At 35.2% G+C, this 20,546-nt stretch overlaps 1 protein-coding gene across 15 annotated transcripts in view; it reads right to left on the reverse strand.

Annotated features, from left to right (window-relative positions):
• Nucleotides 1-19,593, reverse strand: part of ppfibp1b (PPFIA binding protein 1b) — a 197,045-nt gene extending 177,452 nt beyond the window's left edge. For all 15 annotated transcript variants that reach the window (XM_039761651.1, XM_039761655.1, XM_039761659.1 and 12 more), the window contains exon 1: nt 19,413-19,593. The gene's annotated coding sequence lies outside the window, so the exon portion shown is untranslated. The remainder of the gene's footprint in view (nt 1-19,412) is intronic.
• Between the last annotated feature and the right edge of the window lie 953 nt (nt 19,594-20,546).

Below are 20,546 nucleotides of genomic sequence, written 5' to 3' on the forward strand. Positions count from 1 at the left end.
AAACCACAGTGACTCAATATAGTGATAGGTGAGTAAACATTTGGCTGTATGGCAATTCTTTTATGTAACCAGTTGTACAGATGTATTTACTGTAAGTTACTGAACCAATTAAATTCAATTTATCAGTACTAACAGTCTTTCAAGCAGAAAAATGTTATAAGTAAATGAAATTGGGTATTAAGGGGTTCCCTTTTGAAAATTAACAATATTTCTGGATTTATTAAACGTATTGCCTCGCTGAAACTCTTCCGCTCCAAACTCCGCACCTACTAACCTGGGCAGAAAAGCAGGCTTCTCCTCAGATAAAGTGAGCCCTTAGAAGTGGTTACTTTTCTTTGTTTCTGTTTAATTCCCAGATTTAGTGTCTTTCAGATTAGTTAGCTTTTGCTTTGCAATTAATAATTTTAATACATGCAGTAGATGAAGCTACAGATGTATGGCTTTTTAAGCTACTTATGTAAGGAATACATTTTCAATCTGTAAACATTTAAAGTTTAAGAATCATTAGAAATAACTGACAATGACAAATACAGGTACTGAAGACCACTACTTTCTAGTAAATGTTACCTTTATACAGAGCTGAAACTTGTCCACCTTTTCATACAGTAGGCAGTACTTCAGTCCCTTCACAACAATCAGCTGAATCTTAAATACATTTTATCAATGGTTACAGACAATGTATCAAATTGTCTGAAAGCATACCAGGAAGTTTTAAAAGGGGTTATGCCTAACAGTGTACATTCAACCTGCTTGTGTCATGTCAGATTGGTGGAAGAGACCTAGAAGCACTATAAATACTTCAGTTAGGCTGCACCACTAGTGATGTCGGTAAAGTCTGCCTTGTTCAAGATGCCTGCCAGGAAAAAGGGATGGGCAACCTTCTCGTCAATAAAAGATTGTACTGATCAAGGAATAGCTAGTTCGATTCAGTATGGTATCAAGCTGAACATATTTACCTTTACAAAGAGTTCTTTCTGCCTGAGAACACATCAGCTCAGGCTCTAACAAATATCTGAGAGATGATTGAAACTGAGGAAAAACTAGCAACCCAAAAAGTGAAGTTTACCTTCTTCTCCAAGATATGCATCAAACTAGTCACAACTTTTGCAATTCTGGAGGGCACTCACTATCCTACCGCTGTCTCAGCATACAATATCATGGAGGATCTGGGCTCCTGCCTGATGAAAGGAACTGCAAAAACATATGGGTGATGAGCTGTTTAATCAAATTGCCATGCAACAGAGGAGAGAAGTTTCTTGATCACCTGCATGATGCATTCCACCTGGCCTTTGCTAAGTTTTCAAAACAATGGGATGTCCATCCTATGAAAGAGATATATAAGCTGGTCAGAGTGTTTGATCCCAGGCAGGCCCTTGCTATGGAAAAAAACACATTGAAGGATACACAAAACTGAAACCCATCAGCAAAGCTAAGCGAAGAGTAGACAGCGTATTTACACTGTGCTTCAAACGGGGGTCTGTCTTCTTCTGTGGAGCTGGCTGATTGCTGGAAGCGTGCAAGACAGTTTTTTCCAAGGGTGAAAGAGATAGCACTGCCCTACATATACTTCCCAGTCAGCTCAGTTGACTGTGAGAGGATCTTTAGTAAATACAAGAGTCACAGACAAGAGAGTCACTCAGTCAGTTAAACATCAAGCACCTCACAATTATGTACTTCAATGGGGATGGGTGTCAGGGAAATTGTAAGGGCATTAGAATATAATGACTATTGGTTTACTGAATTCAGATGTTTAAACGTACAAATTACATTTTTGTTTTTAGCTATAATTAGGGGGCTTCGCCCACTTGCTCGCTTCATTCACCAAATCCCCCTGCTTGCACTACGCGCTGTTGTGTAGAGAGGGGCTGAATGCACCTCAAGCGGACGCGGTCACTCCTCCGAAACCCCTCTTAAACAGTGATACTGCTTGATCAGCTGCTGGCTTGCTGCTGCTGTGCTGCATGAGCTGCATCTCATGCGCCACTTCGACATTTAAAAGCCTGTACGGCAGCTGTCCTTTTGTCTCACTGCCTCATCCTCAAACACTATGTGATCTCTTTTCGCTGTTCTGTTATTTCACTGAGTAATATTTTCTGTTTGTTTGCGGCTTTCAAATTTTCCTACTTCCATTATCTCTAAATTGCTTAGCATGTATATTGCGCCAACGTTTTTGAATTCTTTGCGAAGTTGTACTTTGTCATCTACTCTGTTTTTTCCGGCCCCAGGCGTGGTTAAATCTCTTGGCACAAAGTCTAGTCTCGTGGGACGTGAAAAAGTGTCCTTCTGAGAAGGTCATGTCTCATCTCATCCCAAGTTTTTTTTTATAGAATGGAGAGATAAATATATAGATGGAGTTTTTTTCCAAGCAAAAAATTTCCTTGAAATTTTATTTATTCATTAGTTCATGCCCAGAACTTCTAGCCGTTATGTTTATGTACAATAAGGTACACTGGTGCTAGTGTGCCGTTTCACTAAAAGGAATGTAAAGTGCCATTTCACTACTGTTTGGTTTATTGTAGCTGTTGCTACTTTCCTACAGTTAAAAAAAATATGGAATTTGTGAAAAAATAAAAAAGGATTTTACAGGGCCCAATATTTGGTCAATCTCCTAACTACTGCAGGTTTATATCACATGCAGGTCCCAAAGGTGTTCTGATCAGGGTTTGTTTGCTGCCCACACACACCACACTCAAAGGAATATGTCTGAATTAAAGACAGGTTTTTCACTAATGAATGATGGGGGGTTTGGGGGGGCAGATCTTTAAATCCATACACACACTGTTGGAATTACATCTTCCTTGTTTAAATTTAATGCAGAATTTTCAGGAAGTAATTGTTAGTATTTTAACAAAAATGCACATATTTTGCATGTTTTGAATATACAAATGGATGTCGAACATGTGGATTATGCGCAAAGTGTTACACAGGAGTTGTTTTTTTCTCTTTTTTTTGCATCATTTGGCACAGTAAAGTGTTGGTCACCTCTCAACTAAAATGGAATATTCAACATTTCATTTCTCTGTTAAAACAAATAATTTGAATTTTAAAATTAAATATTTAAAACATTGAATGTATACACATTGGGATTTAAACTTCTTAAGGCTACATAAATCTATGTTGTAATGAGATACATGTAGGTCATTAACTAGCCATTTCCTCAAAGAGATGAACTCTGGCCAGTAAGGGCAGTTGCAAAGACAACAGCAGACAGTAACAAATTATTTCAGCTAAGGAAACTTACTTCTCTGCTTTTTCTTTGATTACATCTGTTTGTGAATTTTACGGGCAGTATAAATCAACCTTCAAGCACACAAGTCAACTGAAGTTAGAGAGAAACTCCTAGTCTATAGTGTGCCATAGTAATTGGTTGTATTGACAATCCTTGCAGGTTACAGTTCATACATAGAGTTTGTTTTTCTATAATATTATGAAAACCAAAATGGAACCAAACACTCAACTCAAATTCCATATAGGAATCTCTACAGCAGGAATAATTTTGACAGATGCCTTCTTTCTGAACACAATTTAGTTACATAAATACTCGTAAAATTAAATTAAGATGGTGCACTGCAAACATTCCTATACATGGCACAGAAGAAATGTACAATGCACATCCCAGTAGTTGTCTTTGGTGTACTGCGTTAAAATATTAAGAAGAATATTTCAATACTCCACTGCATTTAACAAATGGCCTGTTCATATCAAAATTTATACAAGGTTTCAATCTGATACTTTCCCAAAGGTACTTCTAATCAGTATCTGCTCAGTCTTGTTTGGTTCTCAAAAAGCCACAAGTAAACAAGTACTAGACTCAAAGGTCAGGAAACAGGAGCTGGGGTAAAAATAAAATAAATAAATGCAAAGCTATAAAGTGGCCGGATGTAAATCAGTAAGCGACTGGAAATTTCATCTCAAGCAAAAGATTAGAAGAGCACACAGTAGAGAAAAGTCATCATTAAAATAGGAGGCCCTGTAAGGATGGGTTCCTAAACATCGTTTTACCTGGTGCAGTCAGTACCTTTTTATAACACTTGATTTGATTCAGTTGTGGAAATCTGATTTGGATTAGAGGTACAACAAAATGTAATTTAGAATCTAACCATAAAATGCGAATAGTAGAGTAAGGTGCAATAGGCAGAAGGCGCAAACAGTACACTGACATTTGATAGACAGTAAGGTGCAATAAGGCAACATGCAAATAAGAATATACATATCTATGTTTATATATACGTATGGTATTTGAATTTACAAGTAGTGGTATATACAAGAGAGGTTATATAGATATGAACACTGGTCACTTTGTATAAATACATGATATATGAATATAAATATATGAAATATTTTAGGTACCAAATAGATATATGTAAACAGGTGAAAAAGCACAGTCAGAAGGTATTGATATTTAGAAAAGACAGCTATTGAGTGGTAACAATTGAGAGTTCAGAATAGTGATGTTACCATGAAAGAAACTATTCTTGAGTCTCCTATAGAGCCTCCCTGATGGAGGGTAAACAGTCCTGATGCTGCAAGCTCATCGCAGACACCATGTATGCTGTAGGGCTGTGATGGTCAGCAGCAGGATGCCAATGATATTCTAGCCAATTTTGAAATTGCAAAGTCTTCATGTCAGCTATGAAGCAACTGCGATACCACAACGTAATGAAGTTAGTCAATATGCTCCTGACAGTGGAGCTTTAACTTTTCAAAAGAATCTGAGGAGACAGGCAGGCTTTCATTAGCCTCTGCAGAAAGTAAAGTTGCTGCTGCACCTTTTTAACCAGACTGGAAGTGTTTATCGTCCAAGAAAGGTTCTCAGAGATGTGGATGCCCAGGAATTTGAAGCTGGAAACAATCCACCTTAGCCCCGTTTATATGGATGGTAGCGTGTTTGCGGTCTTTGGTTTTCTTGTAATCCACAAAGAGCTCTTTGGTCTTCTTGGCATTGTGGGCGAGGGTGTTAGCACACCATGTTGCCAGGTGCTGAGCCACATCTCTGTAATGGAACTGGCATGCAAAATTTTAAAAAGGCTAAGCTGAAATACTCCTTTCTTTGTAAATCACGTTGTGCTTGGGGATAGGTGCTGCAGAGTAGATGGGGCTACGGTTTAAGTGCTAACCATTTTAGTAACTTTATAAATGGTTTTCAACCTTGAATTGGCTAAACATTTAAATGGCTTTTACTCACAACCCTAACAACAGATAAATTTTATTTAATATACTGTAAATACAAGACGATTAAATGAGGTGCAATAAAAAAAAAAAATGTATGAAACAGATAACCCTTAGAACCCAACAATGTTGGAAGAAATACATTTCTGCAGTTACACATAAACAGAATACACCCCAGCTCTTAAAATTGTGCTACACTTGAACTAACAAAATCTAAAACTTTACATTGTACATGTCTCTTAAAACCTATCCATGATGGACTTGATCTGAAAGTACTAGTCTCCAGACTCCGATGGCATATGCTCAGAGTCTATTGAATACCTATTCTTAATGTTATTTGAGGAATTTTGACAGATCCTCATCCTCTCATTTTCCTCTTTAGCACTATATTTGATGGCAAATGAAGTTGCCTTTCTTATATTGCTAGGCCAGCCTGCAATTTCCCCAGTTTAAAGAACCAAGCACCGCTTTCTTTTTAAAAATGTCTCGAGCCAAGTGACCTACTACCTGAAATTACTGTAAAAAAAAAAAAAAAATCTTTTGCGATTTGCTTCCCATTAAGTAACTTATAGGGAAAGGAAGTTATGAGAAGACCAGGAATACTGAAGAAAGAAAACAGAAGTACAGTATTGCAACATAATATCTTAAAACCACATAACACAACTCAGGATCACTGGGACTCTGCTAGTAGATTTGGATATAAGGCAAAAACCAGCTCTGAACAGAGCATTAGTCCATCTTCATGGACACTAGTGCACACAGCCATAATCACATTTATAAAGTGCCAACTTATAACCACAAAGGGTCTTTGTTTTTGGAATATAAGAAACCAGGTACACCTGAAGAAAAGCCAATGCAGACACAGACAGAATGTGTAATCTTCACACAGCGATTAACAGGCTTGTGAACAGCAGTGCTCATTACAGGGCCTTATATATTTTATAATTTAACATATTGCTACACTAACATATTGTTACACTAACAATATAGTCCATTCATCCATTAAGTTGTTCCTTATAGGTCTTTAAAATTGAAGCACTTGTAGGACAAAGTACATTATTTATTACCTCTTATCAGTATTTTGCAAAAACACAGTCGGCCAGGATAAGCACTGAACATGAGACGCCATCCCAGGAACGAATTAAGCAGGTTTTAAAATGCTTTGTTATTTCAATAATGAATGTCACCCAACTAAAATTATACTTCTAAATATAATGTTCAGGCTTATAATACCAGATGCTATAATGATTTAAAGTAGATAATGTCAAGTCATTTTAAAATGAGCTGTAATAATACTTTTACTAAAACTAAATTCTGAAGAAGCAGGAAGCAATTACTAATTTTAATCAATATGAAAACAGAATCACTACACTAATGGCTAAATGAGAATTCTTTTTACAAGGAGGAAACTGTTTTGCTTCCTATGCTGGTCATAACACATAATCACAGCTATAGAGGCTAATTACATATTTTACTTAGCTAAACACAGTAATTGTACTGTGTTTTAAAAATAGTTATATACTGTTGACATAAACAAAAGTTGAGAGATTGTGATTAACAAGTTACCTGCACTTTTAATTAAACTATCAAGTGTAACACTGTAGTATGATGATAAACATTCTCTAAAATACTGATAGTTTAATTTATGGTACAATATCCTTAATTATTTTCAATAGTACCATGATTGTGGGCTTTAACTCTGGAATTCTAGTAACTGGAACGTACAAGCTATAAACATTTAAAAGTGATATCAACACACTAAGCTTTTTTCAGGCACTGTAACACAGCAGTTGTGTCATCTTGAATCAAGGATTACCTGGTAAATAAAGGCCAAAAACAATATACAGGATCTTAACCAGCTTTTAAATACGTGACAATAAAGACGGTATCAACAAATTTCTTTACCAAGTGTGTAGCATGTGTCTTTCCAAAAGTTCATGGTTACTGTTTTACTTTCTTCTTACTACACACCTTTGCTGCTCGACAAATGAATTTAAAATACCATCCTTGGGGGGGGGGGAAAAAATTAAGAGCTGTATCCACATTAATTTATCTGAAGTATGTCTTAAATTTGGAGCTCAACACAAACTCAACAACAGCTAAAACCAACAATGTGCAGAATTAAAAAAAAAAAAAAAAAAAAGATTCTGATGACTGCAGTGCACTGTTTTTTTGTTTTTTTATTAGTCTGCATTAACTCTTTCCGAATGATTATGCTCAGGTAAAACCAACACAAGCTAAAGTCTCCCATTAAAAAAACAAAAAATAGAGATATTTAAAGCAGCAGAATACATTTTTGATCAATTCCTTTACAAAAGAGAAAAGTGTTTAAAGGAAATAAGTAACTTAAAACAAAATAAAAGTTAAGAACAGCCATAGAAACAGGTAATAAACTTAAAACAAATTATTGAATGCCCACTGAAGCACAAGAATATGTAATAAATGCAGCTTTGTTTAAATAGGTGTGGTGGATGAACAAAGTGTTTTATTTTTTATTTGAAGAAGGAAAATTGATCCAGTCTAAAAGCCAGCCTAATGATAAATAATAATTGTTAATATACTTATCAATGTATTACAGCAAAAATATTGTTTGTCTTCAATCAGAAACCTAATCATTCTGTAATTGTGAAAGGTGTCCAAAGCTGTGATTTCTTTGCTGTGTTTTTTAATAGCATCCGTTTTAGGAACACACAAAGAGATTGGATTTAACTTGAATCTTTAGGGATAGTTGCATACCCTCCAAAAATCTTCCAAAATAAGGAAAAACGTACCAAAGACACAGCTGTAAAAACATTAAGCTAAAGTATGAGACAGAAAAAAGAGACGTGCTTTTGAAAACAAACTAACAGAAAAGCATATTTCTGTCATATACATCTGTTCATACATCTCAGGGACACATGAAAGCAAGCCATACATATACAACAAGTGTTTATTTACATTTACAGAATATACTGGTACAGCCCTTTTAATTTTGCCACATTAGAGTACTAAAAAGGCATAAAAGTAGACAAGCCCAAGTATTTCCGATCTCTAGTGCTGCAGTTTAGCTGGTAATTACAGTCTGTATATTGAAACAGCCAAATTATTTCTCATGGGGAAAAGCATATCTGGGGGTACAGTACATTTGAAGAAAATCAGTCATTAAGATAAAAACATGCAAGTGACTATCAAAGTCATTCAAAAGTAATACCTGGCCAAAAAAAAAATATTAATTAATTTAAGATGACTCCATGTAAAGGAATAATTTTCGAAAGCACAATGGAGTTAAGAGTTATGCCCTTTGAAACTAAAACTGTACTTGGCTTTTGTCAAAAATTAAACATTGCTTATGCACAGGGTATAGTATTCATGCTATTCTATGACAGTCACTTCCTTTCCTTCTTGACAGTTAACAAAAGCTTTATATTATGCTGAAATATAAAAATGATCCATCATATCAGGAGTTAATATATTTCGTATGTACTAAAATGAAGTAGATAAACTAAGCAGACTACACAACAAATAATCAACAGCCAATTACAGAAAACATTCCATCTTGTGACAAACTAGCTAAGGTACACTTCAAATTATACTTTTAACATGACAAGTACTGATTTTAATTATGTATGATTGGAAAACAGTATGTTGTTAGGTAAAAAATGCATACTATTTGTTTGAATGATATTTTCTGCTGTGTTGGATTCACAAAAAAGTATGAATAATTTACCACACAGCTCAAGTTTCTTTTCCTTCCGATAGTCACCAATTATTACTTTCTATACAATCTAAAGACTGAAATCTCAAAAGGAATGTATAAAGTAAATGCAGCAAATGTATTAGCGAGTCCAGTCTACAACAGTGAAGTAGTTTTAATGGATTTTACAAACTAATCTCAGAAAATCCAGCACTTTTATTTTAAATCAGTAATCAAAATGCTGACCAACAAACCACGAAAACACCCTTTAGGACTTTACAATTATGCCTTCTACAGTAAAAATAAACTATACCCAATTGAACAAAGATTTCTTCAACTTCTTTTACATGAAAGATCCTTACTATTTTTGCTTGTGCAAAAAGTTGAATCTGACCGATCAGAGAGCTTTAATTAATATGAACTTCCTGGATCAATTTGGCTATGCTGCTCAATCCCAATCATTATAGCCACTATAAACCTTAATCCTAAATTTAACTTTTAAATCAATAACCCTGGAAATCAGACAGGGTGGGCATTTCCTTCCTTGCTTGTACAAGTATAATCATTGCTGCTTGAGCAAGCTCAATTAAACAAGCATACAACTATACACTGTTCTGAATCAAGGCTGTAAAGTTTTAACAAAAAGGTCAAATACAAATACGGAGCATGTGCTTGCTGAATGCATAACACAACAGCAAGGAAAACCTTTTGTGAATATGATGGGAAAAGGCTTTCATAACTACTGTATGCAAAAACATAAGTTCTCCTTAGAATTATAAGAACATCTCTGTTTTTAACCATTAATATTCTATACACTATAAAAACACTATGCGTCAGCCACATAAACATGGCTTCTTTTCATTGTATTCATTCCCGTTATCTTTTAAACTTACAAAAGCCGGAAACAATTAGGTTATGTGCAAAATAGCTTTTAAGCAAGAATATTTTTATAATTATCAAAATAATATGTTGCATGCTATGCAGTAATATGCTTAATGTGATACATTTGAAAAGCAAAGAAAGTCATCTGGGGTGACACGCGATTCATTTTTATTAATACAACACACAAAAAAAACATTTATTTCCTTACACTATTCTGGTGTGTGGGGAACCTATTCCAGCATCTTTGGAACAAGGAGAGACAATCCATATACAGACCCACAGTTCAGTACAGAGCAGAAAATCACTCTCACAACCATTTATGCTACCGGAGCGTTACTACTGGAGAAGCATCACTCCAACGAATATGTGTGCATTTAGGGAAATTGAGGATAACAGAATGCTGAATCAGAAACAAAATGCAAGTAGATACAGACTGTGCTCAGGCTCATGCCATTAGAAAGGCAAAGGCACAAATCCCTACTCCACCTACAAAAAGAAAAAGGTAAGTAAAAATGTATAAAACTTTAATCTGTAATATGGATTGACGTTAAGGTTTGGGTAGGTCAGTAAGGCCAAGGAACAAAGAGAGGCTGGATATATCTTGTGATAAGAAAATGTATTGTTAAAGGTAATGTTAAGTTCTTGTTATTGATTTTCAGGTTGTGATCTAATTAAGGCACAAGCGGAGTGACTTGCTCAGAATTATGCAGTGAGTTAGTGCTGCTGACTGAACCATCAGCCTTGAGAATTACAGTGCAACTCCTTAACCAAATGGACAGCAAAGATGCAACATGTATTCTACTAACAATGTTTGGTTTTTTGTTTGGTTTTTTTTGTTGCGCAAATGAGGTGCTGTAAGCAAAGGCACAAATTAGTGTTACTGCTTAAAATAATGAAATGTTGCTATCCCTAAATATCCAAGACTAAGACCAAATTACCCACATGACATTTACAGATGAAGCAGGAGAACTGAACCTGAACATACTAAACAAATTGCTCATTAAAATTCGAGTTGCTGTGTTGCTGCTTTTCAAACATGACCCTCAAATACCACTTTTATTTAACCCAATGAATTCAATAGAGGCCTGCTCCTCTTCTAGATTAAGATCTGTATCTTTAATTAGATGGATTAGTTGTATTCTCTGTTAATCATACACCTCAATTCAGTTCTTTAAAACAGGCAGATTTAGACAGAAGTATATTAAGGCAATTAAGAAAAAGAAACCAAAACATTTTCTTTCATTTGTAACTGAAAGCGCACCTTTACAGAGGAGACACAAGTTCTGAATCTCTTGTATGTTCACTTACCAATCAAGTTCACATACATAGTAAAAAACAAAACAAAATTTTAATGAAAAGCTTCTCACTACATGCTAAATTTACAGTATATATAAACAAAGAAGCCACAGAAGTACTTGAGAACCAGGGCTGAAAAACCAGTGCGCATTGAATGTAACTGTAATAGTACAAACTATAAGGCAATAGTAAAAGGGATTAAGAGATTTGCATGTCATTAGTTTTCAGTCTTGATTCTGGCTGCTCCTAAAAAGTTCCATCCCATTCTGGGTAGCTTCCACATCACTCCTAAACGCATTCTTAATAACCCAACTAAAATGCACATGAATTGGGCAAGAGGTCGACGAGGATTTTTAAAACATAAGAACCTACAAAAATAAATACTCCATCCAGCAAACACTAATGTACATCTGCATTAAAAGCCACACAACATATGCAGTTATTAACTTGAAAACTATTAACTTGAAAACATAACACTGAGAAAACTATCAAACAAAAAGAAAAAAAAAAAAAACAGAGTTGCAAACATATGCACACTTACCCCCATGAACAGCATGCACTTTTACAGTGAGACAGCATTGATTAAAATATTGACGATATGTTATTTATTTACTTTTCAACAAGCACTTTTCTCAGGGATTCACTTATGCTATCATCACCTGTTCTCAATCACATGAATAAACTCTTAAACTCAGTCATACATCGCATAACCTTGAGTCAGGTTCTGCAGGTACCAAGGAATTTTTACAAGACTCCACACTTCTGCATGAAATTAACAAATTAAAGTTATTTGAAACACTATTAGCTCATTTCAATAAAATGTAGTTATTACTATGCTGCTGTACTTCTACAAATGTAAATTTGATACAATTTGCACATTCCTTTAAATATCTGACACATGGACTTGTATGAAATCAGATAAGAACAAAATTAGTAAAGACCAACAAAAAAAATGTATTTGGAAATTACTAATTCATCCATACCTTAAACTTGCTTAATCCACTTCACAATAGAGGGAAGCCAGAGTCAGCCATGACAGAATCTAGAACTAGTATAGATACAGACATTAAGGTCTGTGTGTGTTTCCAGTCCTTCAGACAAATCTGATTGTTCAGTTTGGCTATGGTGTGATTAGTCAGTTTGACTTTGGTGAATAGAAAGAGGAAGTTCGAGTATGAGGAAACACATGAGATGGAGCAATGGCATAAGATGACCACTAAGCACCTCCTTCACAGGTGAAAAGCATAAAAGTCGAAAAAAAGAAAGCAAGGCACCCTTTAAAAAAAAAGACCAAATGTATGTCCAATAACCTCCAGCCCAACTAATTTCTACAATAACAATAATGTGTAGCAAACAAGACAAAAATGGCAGTTTAAACAATGACAGAATAGTCATGTTCCACAGATGCCTGTTGGATTTGTACGGATCCAAAGGCACAAATGGGAAGAAACACCAACTATAACAAACCCGGTACATAAAAATGCATATAAAATTTTTAAACAGCACTACATAATTAACTGATGCATTACTTTTATCTGAGCAAGTTGGTCTGTCTTTTCTCTTTGGATTTAACAAACAAACATTTATAGAAGGTTCTCAAACCAAAAATAGTTCTACTTATAAATACTCCAAACTGGTTACAGAATGAAGTAATGCACAACTCCTATTATAGTAATGCAAGTTCAGAGTGAATGAATTATGAGGTATATGACACCATGACATTGTTTAACAACAACATGCAGTATACCACTGCTGTACTGGGAAACATTTCCATTTTAAATAAAAGGAGATCATGTCACTGTTATGCGTGTCTTATGATTTTGATAGGCTTTCACTTTAAACTTAAAATTACCTCCCTCAATCATTCAAGCATTAGTTAAAAACTAATATTAAATCAGTGTTTAATATAAATTAAGAAATTAGGTGAAACTACAGGAAACTGATTTTTTTCTGAAAACCTCAGTGTTCAGTCAAATCCTCATATAGTAAAATTTATCTAATAACTAACCCTAATACAAGGGTGTGTAAAGCTGGTCCTGGAGGGCTGTAGTGACAGCAGGTTTATGTTCCAACCCAATTGCTGTTGAAGCACTTTTTTTTTTTTTAACTTTACTAAAGTTTTACTTTAGCAGACTTGCTTGGAAGCCCCCTTAGCATTGTTTACAGCCAGAAAAACAAGCCAAAAACTTTTAGTTTTTTTTCAACAAGAAGTGTTATGTGTAACAGAAAAATGTAGCATAAATACAGTAAGAAAGGAATTTCTTGTATCCACTGTTGTACTGATGCAGATTTAGTACACATCTTTCGTATGATACATTTTAAAACAGTCTCCAATGCACAGACTGATGTAACTGCTGGGACAGAAGAAGCGAGTTTCTCTGTGCACTTTTCCTATATTTTTTCTGTTGCTTGTGCATGACAGAAAGGAATCTTGGAGCCTGGCCAACATGATCGAAGGTACCCACTGGGTTATTGAAGGCTACCACCGTGCATAAGCTTGGTCACTTCCACATTTCACTTAACACAAACATTGACAGTTGTTGTATTGTGAATACTGATTAAGATGCTATCATCTTTCTTGTCCATCCACTTGATCACAATCATTTTATCTTTTTGACATGCTGAAGCTTCAAGTTACCAAATTCTCCAGGCATATTACAACAGTTCAGTCATACAATGCCATATGATTCAGTTTCACTATCTGTCACAATGTCTGATAACCAATTCACAATATCAGCATTCAAACGCTCAACAAAAAACTTGTAAACAGATACCAATCAGTCGGAGATGGAAAATATTTATAAAAAAAAAAAATCTAGTACATCATGTGATCAATCCATCTACATGGAGAATCAACATGCTGTCACTGTTAGTAAGTTTGGCTGTTATACTAATGACCATTACTTTAGCTTCAAAACCTTCCCAAACAGTATTTAAACACACTGATTTAGAATGAACATACGGTATGTATCAGGTCATTTCATCATCAATATAGACTAGCATATGTATAGTACAAATTTTGCCACATTTTAAATGGTCTCAGTTTTTACTTAGGACAATTGGAGCTGGAACTGCCTAATGCTCCAGTTTTCTTCCCATATCCCAAAGACATACATGCTAAATTACTGTTTAACTGAAAATTAGCACTATATATATATCAAATGGTAGAAGTGACGCAATCTGTCCAAGGCTGACTCCTGCTTTGTGGTCAGTGAACCTGGGAAAGGCACCTGATCTCTGCCATCCTAAACTGGATAATCCCTTTGTGGATGGTTAGACACAGAGAGAGAGAGAGAGAGAGAGAGAGAGAGAGAGAGAGAGAGAGAGAGAGAGAGAGAGAGAGAGAGAGAGAGAGAGAGAGAGAGAGAGAGAGAGAGAGAGAGAGATAAGGAGCACGCGCTGATACAGCGCATTGCTGCACCCACCACATGACGAACCAACTCAGGATCCCAGATTAGGACACGAGTGCAACCATGCAATGGGCGACACCTCAGCACCACACTAGTCCAGACAGAATGGAACCAGTGTGAGGTTTACTTTTTTTGTTTGTTTTTTTTCCCCTTTCTTATGGGGGCCGGAGTGCCAGTTCTGCCACCAACCCCCAAGTTTTTCCCTGTAGGTTGGAGGGCCTACATGCAGGGCTGGATGCAGATTAACATCATACCCAGGACGTATCAATTGCATGTTAAGGGTCTTGCTCAACTGAAGTGATATTTATTAGTTTCAAAAGCTGAATGAGAGCCTCCCTTATAGTGATACTTTCATTCAATTGTCCTCTGATCTAACTTGTCCAGTTTTCACTACACTACATCAGTGATCAGTAAATTGGTCGATCACAAAAATGGATTTTTTTAGCGACTGCTCTTCTATGCTTTATGGTAATTTAATTGTAATGCCCCTTTATGCAAGGTATTACAGTAGCTGAGCTAGCTCATGTCATTTTGGACTACAAAATTCCAGTAAATACAGTAGTAAAGCAGACTTTACCAGAGAGACAGAAGATTAGAATGTTAGTTTATTATTCCACTTTCTTTAATGTAAAGGCTAAGAAAAAGGAATCTGAGGATGTCAGACCTTTTTACTTTGTCCTTTAATTATAATAGCACTACTTCTTGGAGTTTGGACAGTAAGCAAACTTGTGTTAAATACAGCAGCTCATATTTTAAATTAGAAAAGAAGAGATAAACAAGAATTTTAATTTGCTGCTTGTTAGGTTAATAGCAACATTTTTTGATAAACATCTTAGGAACATTTGCTAGATGTGCAACTTTTTTTTTAAGTTTTTACTGTGTTTGTGTGTGTCATACAGTATAAGTTTTGATAAGAATCAAGTATACTTCAAGAATTAGGCAGGTAGAGCTGGTACACAGGGAAAAAAAAGTGTATAAATAAATGTAAATTTTAACAGCAAAAAGTTGCAGTGCAAATAATGATTAAAAAAGATAACTTCTAATTGTATGTATACCTTCATTTAAGCAGAGTTTAACTGACAACATAACTTAAATGACTCAATGCGTGAGAATTCATATACTTTATTATATAAATGGTGAAAACTACTTTTTTAAATTAAGCAGTTTCAGATAAGTACATTAATAAATGAAACAATATGACACTTTGTACTTATGAGAACCATTTATTTTTCCTTAATGCCATATGTATTATGAATAAATATTTTACCTACATATTTCATTAATTAAAAAAAATATTTATTTTAAGGGAATTTTATTTATTGCAGTATTTTATGGTCACTTAAAAATAAGTCTACATAATTTCATTTTGTTAATAAAAAATGAGTAAGTAACACCTGTTGTCTTTAGTTTCAATATAAAAATACCGAGGTTAAAAATTTAATACAGAACATAAGGTTTCTCAGTATCTGGTTATATAAGAGCTTAGGGTAAAGTTTTCTTAACGAGATAAAGAAAGAAAAAGTCTGATTCGGTATCAGCCAATCCAGTAACATGATAGTAGCGTTGGCCCTAGAAAAACCAGAAGAGGGAAGCGATGATCAATAATCAGCGATATTCATGAAGTTGTATTGAAAAATCAATTAATATCACTATCATTTCCATCTCCTTCATTCAAATGCATTATGTTAAAAGTTAAAACATTTATAAATTACAGCTGATTCTGGTCACATCATTGTGCTCTCAAAGAAAGTACAAATTTTGTATGTTTATGAATATTGAAATAAATGAGGCAATAATAAAAGACTATTTTGTCTTAAAAGACCACTGCGATGTTTCCCAATTTATTAAGTTAAAAAAATGCAGAATTTGTGAAATTCCTGCAATTTCATGCTAAAATTTAAGCCTTAGCGCTGATAAAAATAGTGAATCAGACAAGGAGACTCAGGAAACTTATGCAATACAAGAGATGATGCATCTATTAGTAAAAACAATTACACCACAGACTTAGAAAAATTTGGTTTTCTAATAAGGCACTAGTTTTACTCTGCACAGAGCTTGTAAAATCCAGGTAATGAAATCAGGTGGAGCTTTAAAATAAGCAGGGAAGTCTGAATATGGCAGACATCATATATGAATATAGACCGAGAAAGCTCTTTGGAAAAAGGTTTAACTATTAACAGGAAAGGAAACTGCTCATTAATCATACAGGTAAGAACTTAGTTTTGATTTATAAATAGAACAGACCACTATAAATACATTCAAGATTTCAGTAATGAATACAAAAGTAATAAATGTCCATATTAGTATTTACCATCTGGAATGTTTTTAATCTTCACTAGATAAAGAGATAGATAGAGATAGATAGAGATAGATACTTTATTAATCCCAAGGGGAAATTCACATAATCCAGCAGCAGTATACTGATACAAAGAAACAATATTAAATTAAATAGTAATGAAAAAATTAAAATAAAATTAATGTTCGCATTTACTCCCGGGTGGAATTGAAGAGTCGCATAGTGTGGGGGAGGAACGATCTCCTCAGTCTGTCAGAGGAGCAGGACAGTGACAAAAGTCTGTCACTGAAGCTACCCCTCTGCCTGGAGATGACACTGTTAAGTGGATGCAGTGGATTATTCATGATTGACAGGAGTTTGCTTAGTGCCCGTCGCTCTGCCACAGATGTTAAACTGTCCAACTTTAATCCTACAATGGAGCCTGCCCTCTTAACACACACACATTATATATATATATATATATATATATATATATATATATATATATATATATATATATACACACATATACATATATATATACATATACATATACACATATATATACATATACACATATATACACATCTATATATATACACATATATAGATAGATAGATAGATAGATAGATAGATAGATAGATAGATAGATAGATATAACTCAAAATTAGACAAGAACTTACAAAATATTAACATTATCAGAAAAACTTATACAGGACCAAAGTAAACACCTTAACAAAATACACTCTAGCAGGTAAAATATATTAAAACCTACAGGGTGCTATTACAGTAAGACATCAGGCTGTTTAGGCTGAATGAGGGTCAAAGAGCGAGACAGGGAGGGATCAGAATATGTATCCTTGTGGTTTCAAGTACACTTCTGAACCCACTAAACAACACTGTCTAGCCATTTGAACAGACACTTAGATACTCAGGGACACTGTCCTCACTATGATGTGTTTTTTTTTTTAACGTAATGGCACTTGCAATGGAATCTCCGACTGATTACCATACTAAGAAACAATAACAAGTTATGTAGCTGTGGTATTTTTATTTTTAATAGGGAAAAAATGGATTCTAAATTTGTGTGTCTTAAAAATATTCCTGGGATTTTCATGCCTTTAACTGTTCTTTTTATCCAAGGCAATTAGAGGAAGAGGATATATAATATCTGATTTCAGATTTTTTTCAACTTTTGGAGCACAGTCATGGTAAGGATTTTGCTCAGGTTAACATACTGAGGCAAAGGCAGAAACTGAACCAGCAAACTTCTTTAAAGATTTTATGCTTTAGCTACAACACATTCACCTGCCAAATGACTGTACTTGGTGTTGGTACTTCTACTTGTGCAATTGAAAACAGATTATAGTTGTATGAGGTTAAGAGATATATACAAATGCTTGTGCAAATGCCTTAAGAGACTTTCTGCACAACTTCCCTCTATCAAGTAGAATCATGCAAGAAACACCATGGATAATAACTAGGATAATAGATAGAGCCCTTTTTTTAAAAAATTGTACCAACACTCTGCAATTAAGAACTAAAAATCACAATATACAAATTCACAACTGACCCTGCTAAATTTTGTAATGTCACATAGATAATGACTGGATATTAATTTGTTTTTCCATAGCATGCCAATCCCAAGCCCACTTTATCCTGTGTCACAGGAGCTCAAATAAAACTTGCTTTGGCATTTTTAATGCTGTATTTTATTCTCGAATATAAACTGTTTTACCTGGCTGCTATACACCCTTGTTTTGTATCAATGTATCAGGTAAACTATTTGTAGATCTGTGCTTTGCAAAGAACCTATTAAAAAAAAAAAAATCACCCTACATTAAATCCAATCACTTCAATTCTGGGTCACTGGAGACTAAACATGGAATATGGGGAACAAGTCAGGAAGCAAACTTGGACGGGAAGCCAGTCCAAAGTCAGGCACTATAAGGGTTAACAGGCCACACTACCCGACATCCACGGTATGGAATTACCGGGGGGTGGGTGGTAACGAAAGAAATGTGCACCGAAACACGAAATACTGTACTGAACAGTTGGCATTTAAATGACACTCTGGTTACTCATTCTAAGGACCAGATCACTATTTCGTTTTAACATCATTAATGAGCAACACAACTTTCCACAGGTACCCCCCGCCGTGATTTGGGTACAATGCTGCAGTGCTTCCTTCAGCTCATAAAACATATCACATCGATCTGTAAATTTCAGGCACATGCAAGCCGTTACAGGACGTATGACTAGAGCAAAACCACCGAAACGCATGCAGTATAAAGCGTTTGCAGTCATGTATATGACCCAAAACTCTACAGTCACCTACATATCATCTATACAGTTTTAGATATTTACCCTGTCATATATAACTCGCCATCCATAGAATTAACACCATTATTTTAGCATTACCATGTGCCGGCTTGACCTGCGCCACGTAACAATTGTCAATTTTTCTTTCAATAAAATAATACACAACAAGTCACTAGATACATTTTATGCACAAAGCAACGCGTCTATTTACACAGCTGCTCGCGGCTAAACGTGAGCGAAGCTCCTGAGCGGAAGGAGGGCGTTCGTCTACTTTTGCGCTTAACCCAGCCTCCTCACAAGTATTAACTTGAGCCATAGTTCAGAGAAGTCGCGGAATCTGAAAACCTACGCATTCACATATCACGCGTTTTGGCACACTACTTACCCAAACTCGATTAGAGAGAATTCAAGCTGGAATTGTTGCTCCACAAACTACGAGTCAAACTTTCCTGCCAACACCAAGTATGCCGTTATTGCTTACGCCGTCACCAAACTAGACCCTTCCTCTCTTACGCCATGTCAAGAATCCAAGGATCTAACGGGGAGCGGACGTCGCGGAGGGGAGTGTCCCGCCCCCTTGTAATTCGATTGGTCGGAAATTTTCCTAAATGCCTTCCAGAGTGTTCTCTTATTGGATGCCTGGATTGAATCAAGGGATAGTGAAAAAAGTCTGTCACGTGGCTGTGAACATTCCAAACTTTGGGAGAGTCCGGCAGGAGAAGATAGCGTTTTACTGAGCAACCGGAAACTGTTAATGGGCCAACCGATGAGGTTCTCCTGGCATCTCTGCCTGCAGTCATAGAAATAGTTTTAAACAATGTGGGATTGATACTTGTGCTCATTTGTAAGCCTGGAAGATATGAATAATAGTCACAGGTGACTCACTCAGTGAGATTGATGGAGTCACTTAACCAGCCTGTACTTTGAAAGCTTTAAAAGTTGTTTTCAAGGGTTATCATTAATTGATTTGTACTTATTTAAAAAATAAGTGCATACACAAATTGCTCAACCATTGGAAGATTTGGAAAATCTACCATCCACATACGTCCAATTTGACATTCTTCTTCTGTTAGAAATCACGTTTCCAGTTCATTCCTGGAAGTATCCAGATGGGGCTACTGTCAAAAGAATACAAGGCTCCCCATATCATATCTGTATGGAAATGGCGCGGTTATTCATTTTAAATCTCACATTTAAATATTCATATACTGTGTAAGATGTACACTTGTCTACACACATGCTAATAAACAAAGAGTATTTTAAATGTTTTTAAATACTCCGTCAAAGGTTCTGATTAAAATAATGTGTGGATTCAATAATTGATTATTATTATTTATTTTTAAATATTTATGTTGCTTCCTTTTATCCTGTATTAGCTTAAGCAGGTTCAGGAAACGAAAGGATGTATAGCTGAAGTCTTCATTTTCATAGACTGAAATGATTTAAGTCAATACCCTATGTCACACAGTACCATTTAACTGTTAAATCAGTAATCAGTTTGGTACCTAAGTTCTCACAC

Source organism: Polypterus senegalus, chromosome 8, assembly GCF_016835505.1.
Source record: "Polypterus senegalus isolate Bchr_013 chromosome 8, ASM1683550v1, whole genome shotgun sequence".
In the NCBI taxonomy this organism is placed as follows: Eukaryota; Metazoa; Chordata; class Cladistia; order Polypteriformes; family Polypteridae; genus Polypterus; species Polypterus senegalus.